Source organism: Chionomys nivalis, chromosome 7 (assembly GCF_950005125.1).
Source record: "Chionomys nivalis chromosome 7, mChiNiv1.1, whole genome shotgun sequence".
NCBI lineage: Eukaryota > Metazoa > Chordata > Mammalia > Rodentia > Cricetidae > Chionomys > Chionomys nivalis.
Window position 1 is genome coordinate 27,830,045 of NC_080092.1, and position 21,052 is coordinate 27,851,096.

A 21,052-nucleotide genomic window follows, 5' to 3' on the forward strand; every position below is an offset into this window, starting at 1 on the left:
CATTAAATATCCCCAAATCATATCATAGCAGTAGCAGATTTCCAACGACAGCAACAACAATTGGCCTCAGTGGCAGTATCCAAATCTGACCTCAGAAATCTTATATTCTGTTTGGGGAGCCAGGAAGAAGGCATACATATCAAGTGTCCTATGGATTCCCTTGCATTAATATTACTTTTAATTCTTGCTGGATGCAATTCTTGCTGGATGCAATGTCAGGGATTTAAAAAACAGGTGTAACTGCTCTAGTTAAAAAAAAGTAAAAACCCGAAATTCCAAACCTGAAACTCCTTGAGCTTGACATGAGGTCACCAAGTAGAAAATTCCACACCTGACCTCATGACCTGAGATCATGGACAAAAAGCACCTGCACTCCACAGCCTGCATTAAAATTGTCCCCAGGCTATGTGTGTAAAACAGCCATGAAACACAAATTAGCCGGCCCCATTTCCAAGATTTCTCCCTATGTAGTTGCAAAAGCCTCCTAAATCTAAGCAAAAATAAAGTAAAATCTGACCATTTGGTTTTGAAGAGCCTACGGGTGTGCTCTCCTCTGGGGACGATTATTTCTTTCTCCCGCCCTTAGCATCACTTGGATGCCTATAGCTCTTTGTGTGGGATTGAGGTCTGCCAGGATTTCCCCATCCACACTAGTATGCCGATTGCTTTTTCCTGTTCACCTCAGGTTTAGACAGTCATGCTGGGGAAATATACGTAAGAATAACATACTAGAGGATGAGCAGGTTGTGCATATGGATCTAGAAATGTGTATAAAAAAAGCAACAAATGAGAAAAAGACACGATGAATTTGAAAAGGAAATAGGGGTTTATGATAGGGTGTACAGGGAGGAAATAAAGGGGGAGAATGATGTGATTCTATCATAATCTCAATACAATAAAATAAATAACTTTAATTCACAGCTGATACCAAGCATTTCCGACTAGGGTCTCTCCACTCATCTTTGTTCCTCGCATGCATTATGGAATATCAGGATAAATACATCTCATAAGATGACACTGGGATTTACATGGGCTAAGTCGCTAAAACAGGTCACACAGCAAATGTCAGGGTTGGAATTCAAAGTAATCCCAAGATCTGTCCTTCTTACACTACCAAATAACAAGGTGCTCCAGAAGGGGGAGGTCCTGACAGTGTCTAAGGGGCATGTTGTCTGTCCCAGAGTTTCCAGGGCAGATCAATATGGCATCTCCGTGGCTAATGCAGCGGCACAGTCAGTCTGAGCCAGCGGGCAGAAGGCTGCCACAGTACACAGTCTGTCTCTCCAAAAGAATCTTCACTGTTGTATCTCTGACATCGGGCTTACCCATAAATATTTTATGTCAAAACGGCAGCATCTTGCACTAGGCAGATAAAAAGAAAGGGAAAACCCCACAAAAATCAAAACTTTATTGTATGTACGTGTGGAAGAGAGACATGCGTGTGCCACGCCACAAGAGTGGTCATCAGAGGACAACTTGTAGGAGTTGATTCTGTCCCTTCACCGTGTCAAAACTCTATTTCAGTATGATGGACTCAAGTCAGGAAGCAGATTTTTAAGGTTCAGAAGGTGAAGGGATTTGCAAAGGGCCTTGCGGCATGAAAGATGACAGATCATGGTCTTGAGCTGGGCTCAGTAACTAACTCTTTTGGGAAGAAGCAAACTAGTACATATCTGGAGCTCAGCCGACCATACAGGCTCTGCCACAGCTCTTCAGCTTGGCCAGCACAGCGAGACAACAGCCACACTAAGTATGTAAGCAAATGTGTGTGGATGAGCCCAATACGCTTGGTTATGATTATGAAACACACTGCCTGCTCTGCGCGGAGCCCAGGTTTAGAAGCAGTGCTCTTTGCCAGTTTGTGACTTTTCTACAGGAGCAAAGGTGCCTTTTGAAGGACAGATGGCTGGGTAAACCTGTTCCACTGAGGGAGAGGTAAAAGATGCTAGTTGGGAAGTACTTGAGGATTTTATAAACCAAAGCTCATAGAAACAAGAAAGGAGATACTTTGTATTTGTGCAGTGGGGGAAGAGAATCAGGAGGATGGATGGAGGGGAAGCAAAAGTAAGTTGACAGTAGATATGCAGCTTGGTGGTGGGCCTAGCATGTGCGAGGTCCTGGGGTTGATTTCTAGCCCTGCCAAATAAAACAAAACAAACTTGACACAAAGGTGGTGCCCGGATGATGATATCAATGTGTTGTGAACTGGGAGTGCGGAAAACATAACTCTGAATCCCCCCACCCCCAATTAATGTACTTTGGGAATAATTAGACATGACAGATGACACTGTGGACAAAGTCACTAAATGCTACAAATCGGTACACATTGAAAAGTGGTTAGTTTTATATGCGAATTTCACTTTAGTTAAATTTTTAGTGTGCACTAGTAGTTAAACTCCCGAACACCTTAAAATTGATATGGCATGGCTCCTCCATATAGCTGATTTACTATGTTACTTCTTGCTTTGGGTCCCCAAACAACTTAGGTTCCCCTTGAGCAGATGAGCAAATTTTTTGCACAGCCATGTGGCAATTTTATTTGTCTATTTTTTTTTCTGCTTCAGAATTACACAGGTTTACTCTTGATCTCTATTGTCCTTGGACCTGAGTTTCCCCATCAGCAAAACACAGGTCATGATGTATCTGATGGGGTTGGGAGCCCTCAGAGAGATTTAGTCTTAGTTTCCTTGAGTCTCTTGAGGAAATGCTAGAAACTGGAGTGGGAGATAAAGTGGGGTGGGGCTCTGACAGTTAACTTCTCACAGGTCTAGACCAATGGTCAAGGAGGTAGCAGATGTGGTTCCTGGTGGGGCCCTGATAGTGGATTTCATAGACATATGGTTTCTTGTGCAACACAGCCTTTCCTTGGTGCATATGTGTAGAAAAAGGAAAGAACTCTGCCATTCTCTTGCTGTAAGAATATCCATTCCACCAGGAGGGATTCACCTTCATGAAATGATGTAAACCAGGTTACCTTATGAAGGCCTGAGCTGCAAACACCACCATATTGGAAGATAGAACTTCAGCATATGAGTTGAAGAAAATGTGAACATTAAGTCCACACAACACGTATTGCATAATAATTATCTGAAAATATAAGTTGATATCATGACAAGCCTATGGCATGTAGTCCTTTACCTATTGCTGTTTTTTTCTTTTAACTTATCATTTTCTACTAGTGAATTTTACACAACATAACTTGTTTTCTACTCCAGAACAAATTTCTCTCAAAATTTAGTCACTTAAAACAATTAGCATCTATTATCACACAACCAGAAGCCCCTAATAAGGCAGCTATTGATACTTGTGCTGGAGCTGTTGTCATCTTAGAGCTCAGTTTATGAACCAACTCTCTGGCATGGCTGTTGACAAGAAGCCTGGCTTCCTTGACAAGGGAATAACATCACTATGAGACAATCATTGGTCTCCCCCGAAAGTAAGTCATGAGAAAAAAAAGACAGAGAAGATGATCATAGGGTCCAAGTCACTTAGCTACTGATAAGTCGAGCTCACACTATGGAGATGGTATCACATAAGAGGATTTGTTATTGAGAAGTGGACTCACTGGGCACTCTTAAATTAAGAGTGGTTACCATAGTACCTTATCAGCATGAGTTCTGTTGAGCCAGTGATGAGGCAGAGGGCATTTAATTGGAAAGCCTATCAGGAAACAGGAATATATCAAAGTACTATGTATATAAAAGCATAACAACTTACTGGGATACAGCATTGAAGGACATGGCAGAGTAGGTTATGAGAGCCATTTAACTGAGGTACTTGAATCAAGAGGGTAGAGTGGCAGAAAAACACTTCTTAGGAAGCTGCATTTTAGCTGAGAGCCAAAGGATAACTGTTGGGTAATGTTCAGTCAAAAATATGATGGTTGCCTTGAAATATTAAACATAGAATTTTCATATTAATAAGCTGTTCTACCACTAGGCTTGTCCCTCAGAGAAATGAGAAGTTATGTATGCAACAACTCATATCCCAAGTAACACTACTGCAATAAAGTAGAAGTAACTCAAATATTCATCAGTTTGTGAATGGACAAATAGATTATGGCATACTCATAAAATGGAATATTGCTTGATTAAAAGGTACTAAGTGTTGATGCATGGTCCAACAAGGAGGAACTCCAAACACATGATGATAAATCAAAGAAATCAGGTACAAAAGGCCACTCGTTACCTAAATCCATCTGCATAAAACGTCCACAGTAGGAGCTGCTATCGAGGGAGATTAATTATTGTCCCAGGGAGGGAATGTAGGGGTATAAGGAAGTTCAGGAAAGTGACAGAAAGTGTGGGGAGGGAAGGAAAGCATGCATGCATGTGTATCTGTGAGTGGAGGTCAGAGGTGCATGCGTGTGTGGTGTGTGGAGGTCAGAGGTGAACCTCAGGCACTCTAGTAGGTGCTGTCACCGTTTTGTTTATTTATTTCTTTATTTGTTTGCCTTGGTATTCATAATCTTTTATTAGCCTGCATCTTGGCAAGTAGATTAGAAGGGCCAGGTGCCAGCTCAGGAATCTGCTTGTCTCCCTTTTCAGAAAGAAGTAGAATTACAAGCCCAAGACAATTTACCTAGCTTTTTGTTTTTAAACTTCTTTTGAACTTGAGTTTGAGGGATTGAACACAGTTCCTATGCTTTTGGGGCAGTACTTTTACAACTGAGCGCTGGTCTGAGCATGACAGTACTTGTTTAGAAGTAAAAAGAAAAAAAGAATTCGAAGTAAACTGTACCAATAATCACACAACACTGAATGTGCTAGGGACTATTGAAGATGATATAAATTGTGTGGCATGGGAACTATGTTTCAGTGATACTTGAAAGACATGATCATTTAATGGTTAAGTGTGGCTGCCACCATGTCTGATGACCTGAATTCAATGCTTGGGATTGACATGATGGAAGGAGAAAAAGCGTGTGCATACACACACACACACACACACACACACACTCCATACACAAGAATAAATAAGTAAACAAATAAATACATATTATGAAAATACATGTTAAAAAAGACAGGATGAAAAATATATTTCCATGGTGAAGAGCTTTTGCGACTCTTGCAGAAGACCTGGGTTTGGTTCCATCCCCACAGTGAGTATCTCACGACAGCCTGTGAGGGGTTAATGACCTAAAGAGTCGCAAACAAGCAACTCCCGACTGGACTCATAGACTGATAAAAACACAGGCCTGTCAAAAAAAGCCAACAGAGTAATAAGAATGTCTGCCATCAGTTTAGAAGCCAGAAGACTCCCAACAAGCAGTCCACATGTGATAAGAGAATTCACCGGCAGTATTCCGCCCTAGCGCTACAGTGAACACATCTATGGATAAAATTTCCACCCCAGAATTCCCTCTTCTGTCCTAGGAAATGTTGAAGTGCCGTCTACCTTGGTGTAGTCTCGGCTCCTGCAGAGACCCTACTGCTTTTCGTTGTTCTAGACAATTTGCTTCCATGGAGGTGGTTTCTTTTGCTCCCACATCACCTCAATCCATCACTGTCTGAAAGTGTGTACGTCTAGCCCTCTTTTGGCCTCTGCAGGTATCTGCATGTAGGTGGTACACATACATACACTCAGACACACACATGTGTATAAAAACTAAATCTTAAAAAAAGTCTCACTGCAAGAAAAAATCACTTCCAAACCCCTGCAACAGAGGGACTGTTGTGAACAGAATACAGATATGAAGGAATGAAAGGCAAAATAGAATGCCTGAGCATAGGGTTGGGCAGCAAAACAGACCAGAAGAGGTGGAGGGTGGGCCTGCAGGTGACCCTGTGAGAATTTCTCATTATAGTAATGGGGTCCTTTGAAGACATTCCAGCCAGGAATCAGTAGTCATGTTTAAAAATTGCCCAAGAAATTAAAACTAAGATTTTATTATGAATACTAAAATCCTTATTTTATAAAAGTCAACCACTGTCCCCCATCCTCAAAGAACACAGGTGCTAGAGGTTGGGGAACAGGATCATATACTGTTTGTCTACTCTCTGATGTCCTAAATAGGCCCCTATAGTACAACGGGGACACAAGCTAGACTTGGTCATACTCAAATGCAAGCATCATATTACCCTGTTAAGACAGTTTGGCAGCTAGGGAGAGGCCCTTCTTGGTAAACTGCTTGTATAAGCATGAGAACCTGTCCTAGTACCCAGATAAAAAATCAGGTGCAGCTTCAAGCTCTTACAAGCCCAGAACTGCAGAGGTGGAGATAGGAAGACCCCTGCATCTGTGAGCTCCATGTTCAATCAGAAAACCTGTCTCAACAAAATAAAGAGCAAGAAGGCTGATGTCAGTCCCTGACTTCCATACACACATGCATTCATAATTGCACACACATACACGCATTCACACATACAGAGCCCATCACAACACATACACAGCCAGCACCACCACACACATGCACACACCAAGTGCTTTGGAGTCCGGGCCGAACGTAGTAGCTCTTTATCCTTCTGCACAGGGCAAAGAAAAAGAAGTACGTGGTAAAATGTGAATTCCCCTCTTGTTTAGCATAGCTTACATAGGTGTGGCACAGCTGAGGCCACTGCAGGAAAAACTGATTTCAAGTCCTGGCACCGTGATGAGCTGATTCACGAAAGATGTGCGTCTCCGTTTCTTCCCTCCACATCTGTCCGGTCTGCTTTTAATTTGGAGGAACCCGTTTTAATTTAGTGGTAGGACTGTAAACCCCATTTCTGTGAACATAGAATGACATACTTTGTGGAACAGGGAACCTCTGGCCAAGAAATAACCCTGAGTAATTGATGGCAACTAGCTGAGAATGTTCCAACACAAACACTTACCATGGCAAAAGCCCCCCGTATCAGCTGCATGGCAGGCAAGCCTTGCTGGACTACTGCACATTTAAAGACAAGCCATGTCCTAAACTATAGTCCTGGGGGATTAAGCAGAGTGTCTATGCCATCCTATGCACGCAAGGAAGGCCTTTCTAATCCACGGCTCCCTCTTGTCCTCTACTTGTTGGGTGGCTATGGCCCATTGCACAGATTTCCTCATCTTTGGGAGGGAGGCACACCAGGAAGGAGCTTCCACACTAGGGACTGTTTTTGTTCTGGTGAAAAGGACACACTTTTCATCACGTTTGCGAAGCAATATTTTAAAATCACACTCATAGCCAATATTCTATGTGTGAGAGAGGGAAAGAAGAGGCATTGAATTACATCACCCTTGTGGTTTAAGAAATCGTTTCCACAGCTATGTATACGCTTTGTGAGTGTTGGGATTTGGGGGAAAAAAAGAGAGCAAAGTAAAAAGAATGGAAGTGTAAGACAAAATATAAATTTTCTTCCATGCAATAAAGAATGGCTAAGCAAATTGAACAGCATGGGTAGAACTTCCATGAGAATGGACTCTTCCACAACAGCATTCTCAGCCTTCCTAATGCCAGGACATTTTAATACAGTTCCTCTTGTTGTGGTGACCCCAAGCATAAAAGTATTTTTGTTGCTCCTTCCTAACTTCAGTTTTACTTCTGTTATGAAAGATGAAGCAAAAGCCTGTGTTTTCTGATGGTCTTAGGTGACCCCTGCCAAAGGGCCAATCAACCCCCAATGGGGTTGCAACTACAGATTAAGAACCAGAAGTCCAGAAAATACAGATGATGGCTCAGAATCACATCATGTTTTTTGAAAATTAAGAAATGGTATTTATCCTGAATTTACTTATCCTGAATCACCACTGAGTTCGCATCATGGTGCCTACAACAAAGTAGGTTTTAAGACATATTTTAAAATATTCCCCCAAGGAAATGAATAATTATTGAATGTTTACTGTGTGCCCAACATTCCCGTAGGTCATGTGGTGTTGGTTATGTCACTCATCAAGTTTATGGGGCGTCGCATGCAGGAGGCACAGGCCTTGGAGTTGGCTACTCCTGGGCCTGGACTCCTTATGTACTCTCTGCTGCTCACTAGTTGTATGACCTGAGGGAAAATCATTTAAGTTGTGTAATTCATACCGTACTCAAATGGAAACTTAGACAATACTATGATCCATCTCCAGTGATTTTTTTTTGAGAGTGGAGGGCAGATTAATTGATATTAAAGATAAAGGGTGCTTCGAAAAGCTTCTAGAACATCAGAGATGCTCAGTACAGTGGCTACTGTCAGACTGTTAGGAAGTGGCAGAGGGCTGCCTCATGAACTGATTCTTGCAGTAAGACGCCTCAGTGTGTTCCTGGGTTGCCACCTTTATTTTAACATGGTTTTTGTTGTCAGTTTCTTCCTCAAGCTACAGTGAGGCCAACACCACACACTGCTATTGGTTTTGCTTAAGTGCCAAGAGTCCCATTGTCCTGAAACCCATGCGGGTTTTGTGGGGATCATCTCTACATGGAAAGTAAGGACACCCCACTCCGGCACAAACAACAGAACATCCCAGATGTTCACTAAGTCTTTAGTTTCTTTCTTTTTTTGACAAACTTGTTTTCCCCTAATTAAAAAGTCCCAGTATATTTTAAGTGAAATAAAACCCACATGCAACAATAGAGAAGGAAGTAGGAGAAAAGTGGGGAGAACAGAAATGAAGTCTTGAGAGATTCGCTGACTGAGGATGTGGGCTACATGAGCAGATTCTAGACACAAACACATACTCCATGTTTAAGGACTTCACACTGTTCTAGGCACTGAGAGCCATAAAGAACAAATGTGATCCCCAAATGAATTAGATGAATGATCAGCCAAGGACCCAGGGAAGGGCCCAGACAGGATGCTCTTTCGTCTGCTGGGTGTGTGGCTTCTGCTGTAATCCATCAACTCTATGGTTGTATGAAAGCGTCCATAGGCTTTGAGTGTATAAGAAAATGTCAGGGTTTTGGTTTTTTGTTTATTTTTTAATTTGTTTTTTTTGGGGGGGGGCTTCCGGTTGCTATGACAAAATGTTCTCCGCTCAGGTCCCTTGCCCCCTGTACCATTTGTAGTTAACCCTCTCTGGAAATGTACTCACAGACTCCCAAAGGTGTGCTTTACCAATCTTCTAGGTGTTTCTTAACCTAATCCAGCTGGAAGACAAGATGAACCATCACAAATGTGATCTAATTTATATCTGTTTATTTATACATGCAATGTTATGTGTATTCATATATAAAAATATACAGCTTATTTTATATTTTAACAAATAATTATGAATATTTTATGCATATATATTAAGTGTATATTTTTTAAAGAAATGGGAGCCAAATTTGACTTAAGCCTATTGTTTGCTAAATCTTAGATTAAATTAGACCAAACAATTCCATTCCACACTCAGTGCTAGTCAAGGTAGCTTGGCTGTGATAGAATGTAGATGAATTCAGTGACGAGGGCCCATCATAACAGTTTTCAGGGAGGAACGAGTTCTAATTCCAGCGCATTGTAAGTTATGTGGCTTTAGACAAATTACAGATTTTTTATAAGCCTCAGATTGTTCATCTTTAAAATAAAGACAGTCATACTTCCAGTCTTAGACAATATTATATCATCACTCATGAATGTGAGTAATTGACATTATTTAACCTCAGGATTCAGGGAGACATTACATAAAAGTTCCATGGATGTCTGGCATCCAGTGGCCAGCTTTAGTTCAGAAGGAATGAGGCACAGATTTGAGGACTGAGGGCCCTGGGTTTGAGATCTTCTGTGCCCATCTTCTAACTGTGAGTCTCATATGGCCAGAGACACATTAGTCTCTAAAAGCCATACCTCTTTAAAAATGTAAAAGTCACTGCATCACTTTTAGTTTATAAGCCATACGAAACCAAACTGCAAGCCATATCTGGCCTGAGGGCTGTAGTTTGCTGACCTTCAATCTATTCAACAGAAATAGAATGCTAAGCATGTCCGGGGGCACACAGGCAATGCGATTTTAATTCTCTCTGTGTGTCTTTTTGTCTCTGTCTTTGTCTCTCTCTCTCATGTGTATACAAACAACACTGTGTGTATGATGCATGCACATGAGCATGCATGCAGGTACACATGTCCATGAACATGCTTACAGAGGCCAGAAGAGGACACTGGGTGTCTTTCCTTATTGGCCTTTACATTATGACTCACATAGTTTGGGATAGTGGTTCTCACTTTCCTAGAAGCTTGTGAATTGGCTAGACTGGCCAAGGAAATTCAGGCTCTGCCTTTCTCACCCACTAAAACTGGGGTCATGGGCACCAGTAACCATGCCCAGACTCTAAAAGAAGTATTTCTGTCTTTATTTAAAAGACAAGCAAGTTGATGCTTTTTAAAAAAAATCCATAATTTGTCTTAAGTCATGTAGCTCAGTATAGATGGGACTGAGAATTCTAAGTCAAGCCCCTTACACTTGCAGACCCAGGGCTTTTATCCACTGAGCTATCACCTATGCCCCATAATTCAATCTTCTTTAGTAGTTGAATGAGGCATGAAAACCACAGATGAGTAATTCTGGTAACAGTTTGTTTAATCTGACAGATTCAATATACTTACCTCTCTGTATATAATTAGTAGTAAAACATGATAGGAAGCCACTCAGAATGCTTTCTTGTCTTTTTGTACTAAGCTTTGGATTCCTCTTTGAACTGTACACTCAACAGCTGATCTCAGGTGTAAAAAACAAAAAACAAAAACCACCCATGACAAGGATGCATTTTAGGAAGGAAAATTCTTTTCCAAAATAAGTATAACCATGCAACTAAATTGGTATCGTCCCTAGGATGATTCAGGGAGATGTGTGGAAGTTGCTGTGTGTCTGGGAGCATCCTATCAGATTGTCATTATCAATAGGAACCATCCTGAAATGCAAAGATAGTAACGATGAATGGAGGGCAGGGATGAGTCTCTCTCTCTTTTGCATAGAAATTCTTAGTCTTGGGGAACAGAAAGAGGCCTTTCCCAAGTTCCCATGGCTCCCTTAGTCACTGTTTTCAGGATCCCAGAAGAATTCTGCTGGCTCTTTGGAAATCACTTCTCCTGAGATGGAGAAGAGAAGCAAAATATTTGGCTGTAAAGCATGGTATTTAAGGAATGAGCCACGGCCCATACCCTCTCAAGGACCCTGGAAGGGTAAGCAACATCCACCAAGAGAATACATCTGTACCATGGGTCAGATTACATTACTTAGGAAACCCAATCCTTCCCAAAAGACCTCCTAAAAGTTGAAAGAATACTGTCGATGGAATCTATACCAGTTGTATAGCATAGTGGGGGACCACAGTATACTCCTGGGTTTTGGGTATGTAGGTAGGGTGGCCAACTGTTCTAAATTAAAAGGAAGAATTAACCAAGAACCTGACGTGTGAGCACTACAGTGATGGTTAATAATTGCTCCCTTTCTTCAGTGAGGTGACTGATGGCTTGGACTAACGTCCTTTCCTTTCTTCCCAGTACTGTGTGTGTCCCAGGCTGCCTCTTGTACTTAGTGTGTTGAGGTACAGTTGCCCCTAAAGCTAATGCCTAGCCTAAGAGCTGAGCGCCATAAGGATACCAGAGACAGGGAATCTGGATGACATATCTGGGAAGAAGCAGAATTAAAAGAAAAAGAAAGTTCTCCTGAGCTCATGACTTATTCCTGCAGCAGTAGAGCCCTGAGCGAGCTCCAAAGGTCACATTCCCATGACATGGTACCATGTTTTGCTGCTCCTGCTGGGAGACACCCTGGCACTTACTAGGTATAGCTGTACTGAGCCCAGAACACAACAACATTAAAAATCCCCTCTGCGGTCCTTTGATGCTGTTATTTGAAACTGAATGACTTGGGGAGGGTGGAGTGAATGGTACAAATTGCTTTACTGTGTGACATTCATACATCTGGCCAAATCTTGATGCAAAGGGTTGCATCTTCTTTGTATTTGACTTGGGCAGTCCTGGGAAAGATTATCCTCTTGCTGAATGAGAAAGGGCAGCACCGTGTTACAATTATAGTTACTTTCATTACCAATAAAACAGTGGGAGTGAAAATTAATATTAATGAGCTCACATATTATCTCCCGGGCTACATTAGGACTTTTATAAAGGCAAGCCTGTCCACATGTGAGCAACAGAGAGTCAAACGTGGAACTAGCAAACATTTTACATAGAAACGAGAACAACAGAAATTTTTTGAGAATTACCTATCCCTAAAATACCCTCAGCCATGTGCTAGGGACCAGCAAATATATTCAGCAGAAACCACAGAATAATGACTTTCGACTTACAGAATATACCATCTCAACTTTGCCCCTAGTCTATTAAAGCAGTCTCAAATGATTCAGTAACCAATTGGTGTGGTTGTGCCCCAGTGAGAAATTGTTTACAAAGGCACACACTGGGACTGAGATGTAGTTCAGTTGATAGAACGCTTGCTTAGCGTGCCCAGGGTTTGATCTTGAGCACCACGGAAAGCCAGGTGTCGTGGCACACACCTGTAATTCCAGCATTCAGGAAGTGGAGACAGGAGGATCAGACGTTCAAAATCACTCTCAGCAGGTTAGTGAACTTCAGACCAGCCTGGGCTACACGAGACCGTGTCCCCGAAACAAACAAATGAGACCGTGCAACAAGTTTTGGTTTGCGGAGTCCCTTTCAGCTAACCTCTCCTCTCATCTAATAAACAACAGCCAAGAAAATATCAGAAAAAGATAGAAACTCCTTACAAAGTCATCTTTGTTATCTCAACCTAAGGTAGATTCAAAACAATTATGTATTCAGAACTAGGGTGGGAATTAAAGGAGTGGAAGAGGCCCTGGTTTATGTTCTTTGGGGGAGGGGTCACAAACGAGAAAAGTGGCAGATAATTAAACCAAATAGAAGACAGTGTGAAGACACGCGTTCAAGTAAGCCATTCCATCCTCGCTTACTAGGCACCCACATTCGAGACAGTTACAGTCAGTAGCGACCCCCACTGCAGGGGAGGTTTGGTTTTTAATTTTGTTTCATTTCACTTCTTCCTTACTCCTTGGAAACACCTAAAACTCAAACCACTAACAATGTCTTGTCCGTGTTAGATTAAAAAGCATACGGGCAGGTCCAATCTGGCTTTTTTTTTTTTTTTTTTTTTTTTTTTTCTGTAAAAAGCCCTGGAGGATCCATGGGAGTCATTAGGAGCAAAAAAAAAAATTAAAAATAATAAAACGTTGGTTATATTAGTGTTGTAACTGGGCATTGACACCATATGACATAATTGGCTCTCGCCTCCCAGCTCCGTCTGACTCCAGCATTCGAAGCCATTTCACAACACCACAGAACATCTGCTGGGGACAGAGCCCTACACCCGGGCCAGGAGAACAGTACGGAGGGCGTGCTTTCCTTAAAGTGCAATAATATGGTGCTAAAGTGTCACACATCTAAATTTGTGACAATAATTATATAAACACAGACTAGGAGGCTGTGAGGGGGCGGGGAAGCTGTATCAGTCTTCAAGACGGTAAAACTCCCGGGAGAGGCAACATGAGAGACTACAATGAAGCTGGTTAAGGTTTCCAGGGTTGGAGATGAATGTATTAGGAAGGAACGAAGATAATTCTAGTCATGTTTTTATTGCTGTTTCTTCTCCAAGTTTCCCTTACTTGAAGCCAGACTTATGTATGAACAAGCAGAAATCATTAACTTGGGTATTTCGTTTCGTCCAACGCTATATGCAACCAAACAGCCTTCCAAGCTGCCTGAATGTCATCTTGCTTTCCACTTTTCCTAAATTGAACTTGCACAGAAAATTCCAGAAGCAGCATTTAAAAAAAAAAAAAAAACACCCCCAAATATTTCAGGGTGCTTGCTGTGACACAAGTTAAAAGCTGTGTGTATGTGTATGAGTGTGTATGTGTGTGTGTGTGTGAGTGTGTGTATGTGTATGAGTGTGTGTATGTGTGTGAGTGTGTGTGGGGGGGGGAGTAGGATTATAAGGGATTCACTTGTTTGCAACTTCTAAGAAACTGTAACTATTTGTGGGATCCTGTGGTCTCCAGAGACCAAGCAAAATATCTTTCCTAGCAGGTTGGAGTCCGTTTTGAATGTTGCTGATGACTACTTACATCCTTGTGGAAGGGGCTATGTTCAGAAGGTTTAAGTTGAGACTCCCGTGCCTAGATTCCCTCAACAAATACGTTTGTCTGTGGAGACTAAAATGACAACTGAAAATTCCAAATTCCAAATTCCAAATTCCAAATTCCAAATTCCTTCCTTCCTTCCTTCCTTCCTTCCTTCCTTCCTTCCTTCCTTCCTTCCTTCTTTCCTTCTTTCCTTCTTTCCTTCATTTCCACTTTCTTATAGGGTTGTTTAAGGGTTGTGCAAGTGTTAAAACACCACATCTAAAAAGAAAATCTTAGCTGCTTCCAAAACAAGCACTCCCAGGCCTTAGCCTCTGTCGGACAAATTAGGATGTATGATTTCTTCCTGCAATCACACTCATATCATGTCCACAATTTGTCAAATTATGCTTCACTCATTTTTTGCTTATTTTTCTTTAAAATGCCTTTCCCCCCACATCCATTTGCATAGAAGTGAAATTTTATATTACTGCTATTAACAGAAGAACTTTTCTACTTGTCATGAAGGCATTTACTACAAAAACACGAACAAAGAAATCTAAAATACTCGCTTAATGATCAAGTTATATACACTTTGGCCAAGGCTCCATGGCCAGCCAGTTCCCTCTATCTCAGACAAGGGAGCTGAGTAAGCATCAGGGAGGTGCTGGAGGCAAGCTAGCGTCACAAAGAGATGCTCCCCTTAGGGACATTAGAAAGGAACACTGAGACCTGAGGGACAACCAGCACTGCAGAGTCAACACTGCTTAATGTCCACTTTGAATGAGATCTCTGGACTCTTACATGTGCCTTTTGCCATTCAGCAATTTTGGGACTATTCTGCTAGCTGTCTTTGTGCCTTTGTGTGAATGGAGGGGTGTGAGTATGTATGTGTGTGTATGAGTATGTGTGTGTGTTTGCAAGTATGTGTATATGTATGTGTGTGTTAACCAGAGGTCAATGTTGGATGTTCTCCTCAGTCACCATATACCTTTTTCTTTATAGACAGGGTCTCTCACTGGCCTGGGTCTTGCTGAATAGGCTAGGCCAACTGTCAGCAAGCCACAGGGACTGAACTTTCTCCATCTTCAAGTGCTGGCCACTACATCATGCTTGCTTTTGCTCTAATGGGTTCTGGAGGATTGAACACAGGTTCTTGTACTTGAAAGGGAAATGCTTTCCTGACTAAGCTATCACCCCAGTTCACGTTGTCTAACACTGTCTTAGACTTTAAAGAGTGCTCCCTCGCACAGTGCTCCTCTTGGTCCTCCTGCTAATTGGCCATCAGGAAAGAGGCATAATCCTTACTTTTTTTCTACTACAGCTAAGAGTGGGATGCATGATGTTCTCGGGCCATATGGCAAGTCAATGAGAAAGGTTGCTCCGGTGGTTAGAAACATTTTTATTCAAAATTACACCTTGCAGTCTACTGCCAAGAATGGTGGTGCACCCCTCCAGTCAGCAATGGAGAGACAGAGGCAGGAGGATCTCTGTGAGTTTTAATCCTATTGCTACATTCTCCACTGTGTCTATCCATTTTCATTCAGGGAATTCATTTTTCTCCTTCAGATAAGGGGAAAATATTTTAAAGAGGTTCAGCTATTTTCGATTCTACACTGAGTTGACTTGTCCATCAATATAAAGATTGCCATGGCTCACCGAATCTCATGCACATCAATGCTTAAACAGATAGAGGTGGGAAGAGAACAATGAGAGGCAATTTGAGATGCCAGCAGTTAGGCATTTTGGACTCCTCGAACTCAGTAACTTTTCAAAAGAAGCCTTTTCTGAGCCTAGTACTTCTAATATATGCAGTTCAGAATACTGAGCTAAGGCTCCTGAGAAAGGCGAAGGGTGTGGAGTTTAGAGCGCATTATACATGTTATAGGGCAATCCTCTGTTGTCAATCAGGATGTCTAAAAGTCCCTGCGTCTGCAGACGTGGGTCCACATTGAGTGTCTCCATTGAGGCAGCAGCTCCATCACGAGGCTCAGTGGCTTTACTTAGTGGAGTAAGTGCCGAGGAAAATGAATTGATCATCTATCCAATTTGGTTATCACATGTGACTGGAGTGATTCTGCCAAGCTAAACAACCAACCCCTGTTATGATGACGATGGACTTGGAGTGTCTACAAGAGCAGAGGAGATGGACTGTTAACTCGATCAGCTGTATAAACAAGGTTTCTGACCAGTGGAAAATGTTAGCCAGTATCCAAGGCAAGGGGAAGGGCTTTAGCCAAAAGAGCAGGGGAGCTGCTGATGGGACATACTGTGCCCCCAGACTCAGGGGCAAAGAGGCAAAAGGCTCTTCCTGGGATCAGTGCGAAGCTCAGCTGAGTCTGAGGAGGTATCTGCCGAAGCCCTGTGGATAGGGCATGAGCGTGGGGTGTGTTGTCATCAGTCAGCCCTGTTCTTAAAATCCTGTGGAGGTTGAGGCTGAGTCATGGTGCTAGAAAGATCTGTTATTCATTGCTGGGCCTGTATCAGATTTAACAAGGAAAGTACAGAGTGTAATAGGTTTGTAATAAACATCTTTTGGAATACCATCATTTCAGGGGTTTTCAGAAATCGTGAGGACAAAAAGAGCCATAAGGATGTGTCCGTGTTGTTTACACTAAGGTAATTTGGTTGGAAAGCTCTATAAATCAATGGTTCTGTGTGAAAGGCTATGTACAACACTGTGATAAGGTCAATCACTTTGAAAAATAGCATGCCCATTTGGCTACATCTTCAGCTTATAAGTGACCCCAATATGTATTTATGGACAATAAGTAAGCTTTATGATGGCGTGGGTTTTTCTGTGTCACCTTCTTTCATATAACCAGCCACTCATACAGTATTGTCCCAAAGTCACCCATTAACAAATGATCGGGAGGATTATGTATTGACTAAATAGTCTTCCCCCAGTTCTCCTGCCCAAAGTAACAAATTAAGGAAGAAATTCGATAGAAAGTGCTGGCCTCACCATCCTCATGAAACTGATCTGGGCAGGGAAGCAATGGCATCAAACGCAGCTTATGAGTTAGCCCAAGGATGGCATGGCTCAGTCCAGGCTTTGGATTGTTATTGTTTTAGGTGTGTGTTTGTGTGTGTGCACGTTTATGTGTGCACGGGTGTGCACATGCAAGCGGAAGTAAAAGCACAACTTTAGCCGTCCCTCCTCTGACATTAACCATTTTTATTTTGTTTATCTAGGTCAGAGTCTCTCTCTGACCTGGAGCTCGGTAAGGGGGCTAGGCTACCTGACCAGTGATCCCCAGAGATCTGTTTGTGAATGGAGCGTTGGGACTGCAGTGCGTGACGCCATGACCAGCCTCTTTTTATTCTTCCTTAAAATGTTTTAATTGATTGACTGATTGGTTGTTTGGGGGTGGGGTACTGGCACATGAGTGGTGAGTAGCATATTATGTAGAGGTAAGAACCCACTGGAGTGGGGCTGGGGATTGGACTCAGGTTGTCAGGCTAAGTCATCTCATTGGCCTGGCCTTTTATCAGTGTTCTTCATTCTTACTACATTTCTTTCTTTAGCGCGGGGATCAGAGGGACACCCTGCAGGATCAGTTCCTTCTTTCCACCGCATAAACACCAGGGATAAAATTCAGGTCATCAGCCTTAGCGACAGACACCTTTACCCACTGAGCCATCTTGCTGACCCCTTATTTTCTTAGAAAGAGCTCAGGTCCTCATGCTTGCAAGGCCTCAACACTGTGTTATTTAAATTGAGAAATAGAAGAGCCAAGTCTACAGCTTCCTTCGAGCTCAGAATACTTTTCCCTATGTCCGCAGTGCACTAAGTGTGTGGGAAATCTTTTAAAATATTCTAAAATAAAAACAAATCTGTGCTGTTTTTTTGACCAACAATAGGGTGTTTAGCATGTCTGGTGGCTGCTATTTCACCAAACAGCTCAAGCAAGAATGCAGCTTTTCCATTTCTGACCCAATCTTCCTCTTTAGTATAATGTTTAAATTAGCTCTGTCTTTAATTTTATTAACTAGATTTTCCACAGCAAAAAGATCCTGGAAGTTAACATTGCAAGAAATGGTCCTCTCTTGCTTGGGGAAAAAAAATGGGAATGAGGCGAATGTGTTTTCATGCATAAAAGGGATTTCCTCCTTTGTAACAAATACAAGTAAACAGGCCTAATTGCATCCCAGGGATTTTTATTATTATTATTGAAAACAACATCTACAGCCACACATGCTGAAACCTCATGACATCCTAGTGCTAGCAAGGCCCAGCAGACACACATGCGCACATGGAGTTACTAAGTCATAACTTCCTGCTTGATACAGGAAGTGGCAGAGGGAGGACCAACGGGAATGAAAAGGCCCAGAGAAATGGTCCATGAAGTGGGGGCTGCTTCTCTACCACAGGACCCTTCCCTGAATTTGCCAAACGAGAAGCTTGGTTCCTGGAGAGTCTAGGCTGGAAGAGGAATGTCTTGGCAGATACTTTTTCAGGTCCTTTATCTCCTTCTACTTCTGAATTTTCAATTCATTCACTCTAGCTCATTAGCCAGCATTCAAAACTTTGAAGGACAGAAACTAATAGTGCTAATGTCATAGATACTTAAACATCATCACTTCATTTTTTTTTGGGGGGGGGGGTCAGTCTAAAACAGCCACTATTGTGTTTGCACAGGCACCCAGGAAACAAAGCAAGTCCCAACACTCATCTGGCGCCCCCTCCCCCTCGGTTTCCTTTGGCAATAAGTCTGGATGCAACTATAGGCTGCGTCTATTCGGAGTATTAAGTCTGGCTGGTTAGAGAGGATACCAAGCTGCCTAGAATATTTCCTCTGAGAACAGGGTGATTCTCTTTCGGTCCTGGAGATGTTTTTAAACAGGATTTATCTATTTGTATTTTATGTGGATGTGCAAGCACCTGTAAGTACATTGTGTGTACCATTATGTATCTGATGCCTGCAGAGGCCAGAAGAGGGCACTGAAAGCACTGGGAACTGAAGTTAAAGGGGGTTGTGAGACACTGGGAAGGAGTGCTGGGAACCAAACCTGTGTTCTCTGTGAGAGCAGAGTCTCATCACGGCAGACCCAACTAGACACATTTTTGTTTATCACTACTAGGAGGGGATGGCACTGGTATCTAGTGGGCAAGGACAAAGGATATTGCCAAATACCCTGTGGCACAGAGGACAGTTGCCCTGCAAAGATAACAAGGAAATCACCTAATCAAAAAATGTCAACAGAAAAGCTCGTCTGAAAAATCTTCCTCTAAAAATACTTGATTCGGGATCTCAGGAGATAGGTCAGTTGGTAAAGCACCCGAGTTGAAAGAGGAAGGATCTGAATTTCAACCTAATTGCATGTGGGTTTTAAAAATGTAGGTGTGATTGTGCACACCTGTGTCCCCAGCACAGGGGAGGCAGACATGGGCTCATGCTGAGGCTTGCTGGGTATCTTACACAGGCTTCTTTGTGAACTCCAGACCAGTGTAACACCTTGTCTCAAAACACAAGTTACAAGGATCTGGAGAAGTAACAGCCATGATGGGCCTTTGGTGTCTTCATGTACATATATATATATATATATATATATATATATATATATATATACACATGTATGTATACCTGTACATACCACACATACACACACACACACACAGAGAGAGAGAGAGAGAGAGAGAGAGAGAGAGAGAGAGAGAGATTTCATTCAGTAGCTTCACTCACGTGTTCTCTGGGCTTTGGGTGAAACCATAAACAACATTTTATTGGTAGAAGTAACTTTAATTTCCCATTGATATAAAGAGTTCATTTCTAGGAAGCAGCTTCTTGAAGTTGTCCAGCCTATCACCGTTTCTTTCATCTGTTGTGAGGTTCTGAAATCTTGATCAGTGATCTCTTCCTTCTAAAGAGAAATTCTTCATAAAATACCAGTAGGCTGTTTCTTTGTTTACATAATGCACATATTAATTATAATGTATGGGCCAGCACAGTCTTCACATGCAGTATTTACCTTTCCTCAACTGCCCTTTGCCCCAGGGCTACTCATTGGTCATCATTAAACCAGCATGTTTCTGGATTTAAGCAACCTAGAGGATTCGATGTACAGTTTTCCCTATGAGAAGCAACTCGGTTGCAAACACATACTTATAACATAGTCCTGACCTTTAAATTGGTACTGTCACTTGACCTGAACAAGAAGAACCCTGCCATGCATGCTGAGCTTTAAAAGATGTCCTGCCCTGAGATCTTGTCCTCAGGCCCACCCATGGGGGCACGGTCATCTGAATGCTGTGTCACTCCTCAGTGTATGCCACATTCATTCTGAGTGGCCGACATTTCTGTGAGCATCTCCAAACCCTGAATAAGCCTCTTGTTTTGGTGTGTTCTGCTGTAGAGAACAAATAAATGGAGATAAGCATCACAAGGCTGATTACGGGCCCCTGCAGAAGTAATGGGGCTGAAAGCAGGGATGGATGTGGCCCCAGAAAGCCATTGCAAGTATACAGGAAGGGAAAGAAGCAGACTGAGGCTAGAGACCATGGGTCATCTCTCTCTTCTTACTCATAATCTCATGTATTTAAAGATCAGAGTTCAGACATTACTAGCCTTGTAGGATGCAATGAATATGGATAGGAGAGAGAGGACATTAACAAGTACTTGAAGCTATAGATTAATGTATAGATTGCTGGTTTTGAGCTTGCTCCAAGTGATTTGATTTTTAGGAAGGAAAAATAATTCAAACAAAATAGATAAGCAAATACTGTTACCTTCTCTGTGAGGAGACTCAAGGTCTTTCTCGGGACTGAGGACCCATGTCTCCTATGTGGGGTAACATAGACAACTCCACAGCTCTCTTCCGTTTGGCTCTCTCCAAGATTCTGGCATATATTTGGACAACTGCATTTATGCATTGAAAAATCAGCCCATCTTAAGTCTAAGATTTTCATGCAATGCCGCAAGAGTGAGCAATGAGAGAAGTCTGTTTATGAGTTTGCTGAGCCTGGGCTAACGGAAGGAAATAGAGGAATAAAACAGGAGAGAGAAAAGATGGTATGTAGGGAAAGAGGGTCTCTGGGCAACTAGTCTGACGGGCTTGGCCACCTAGGGATTA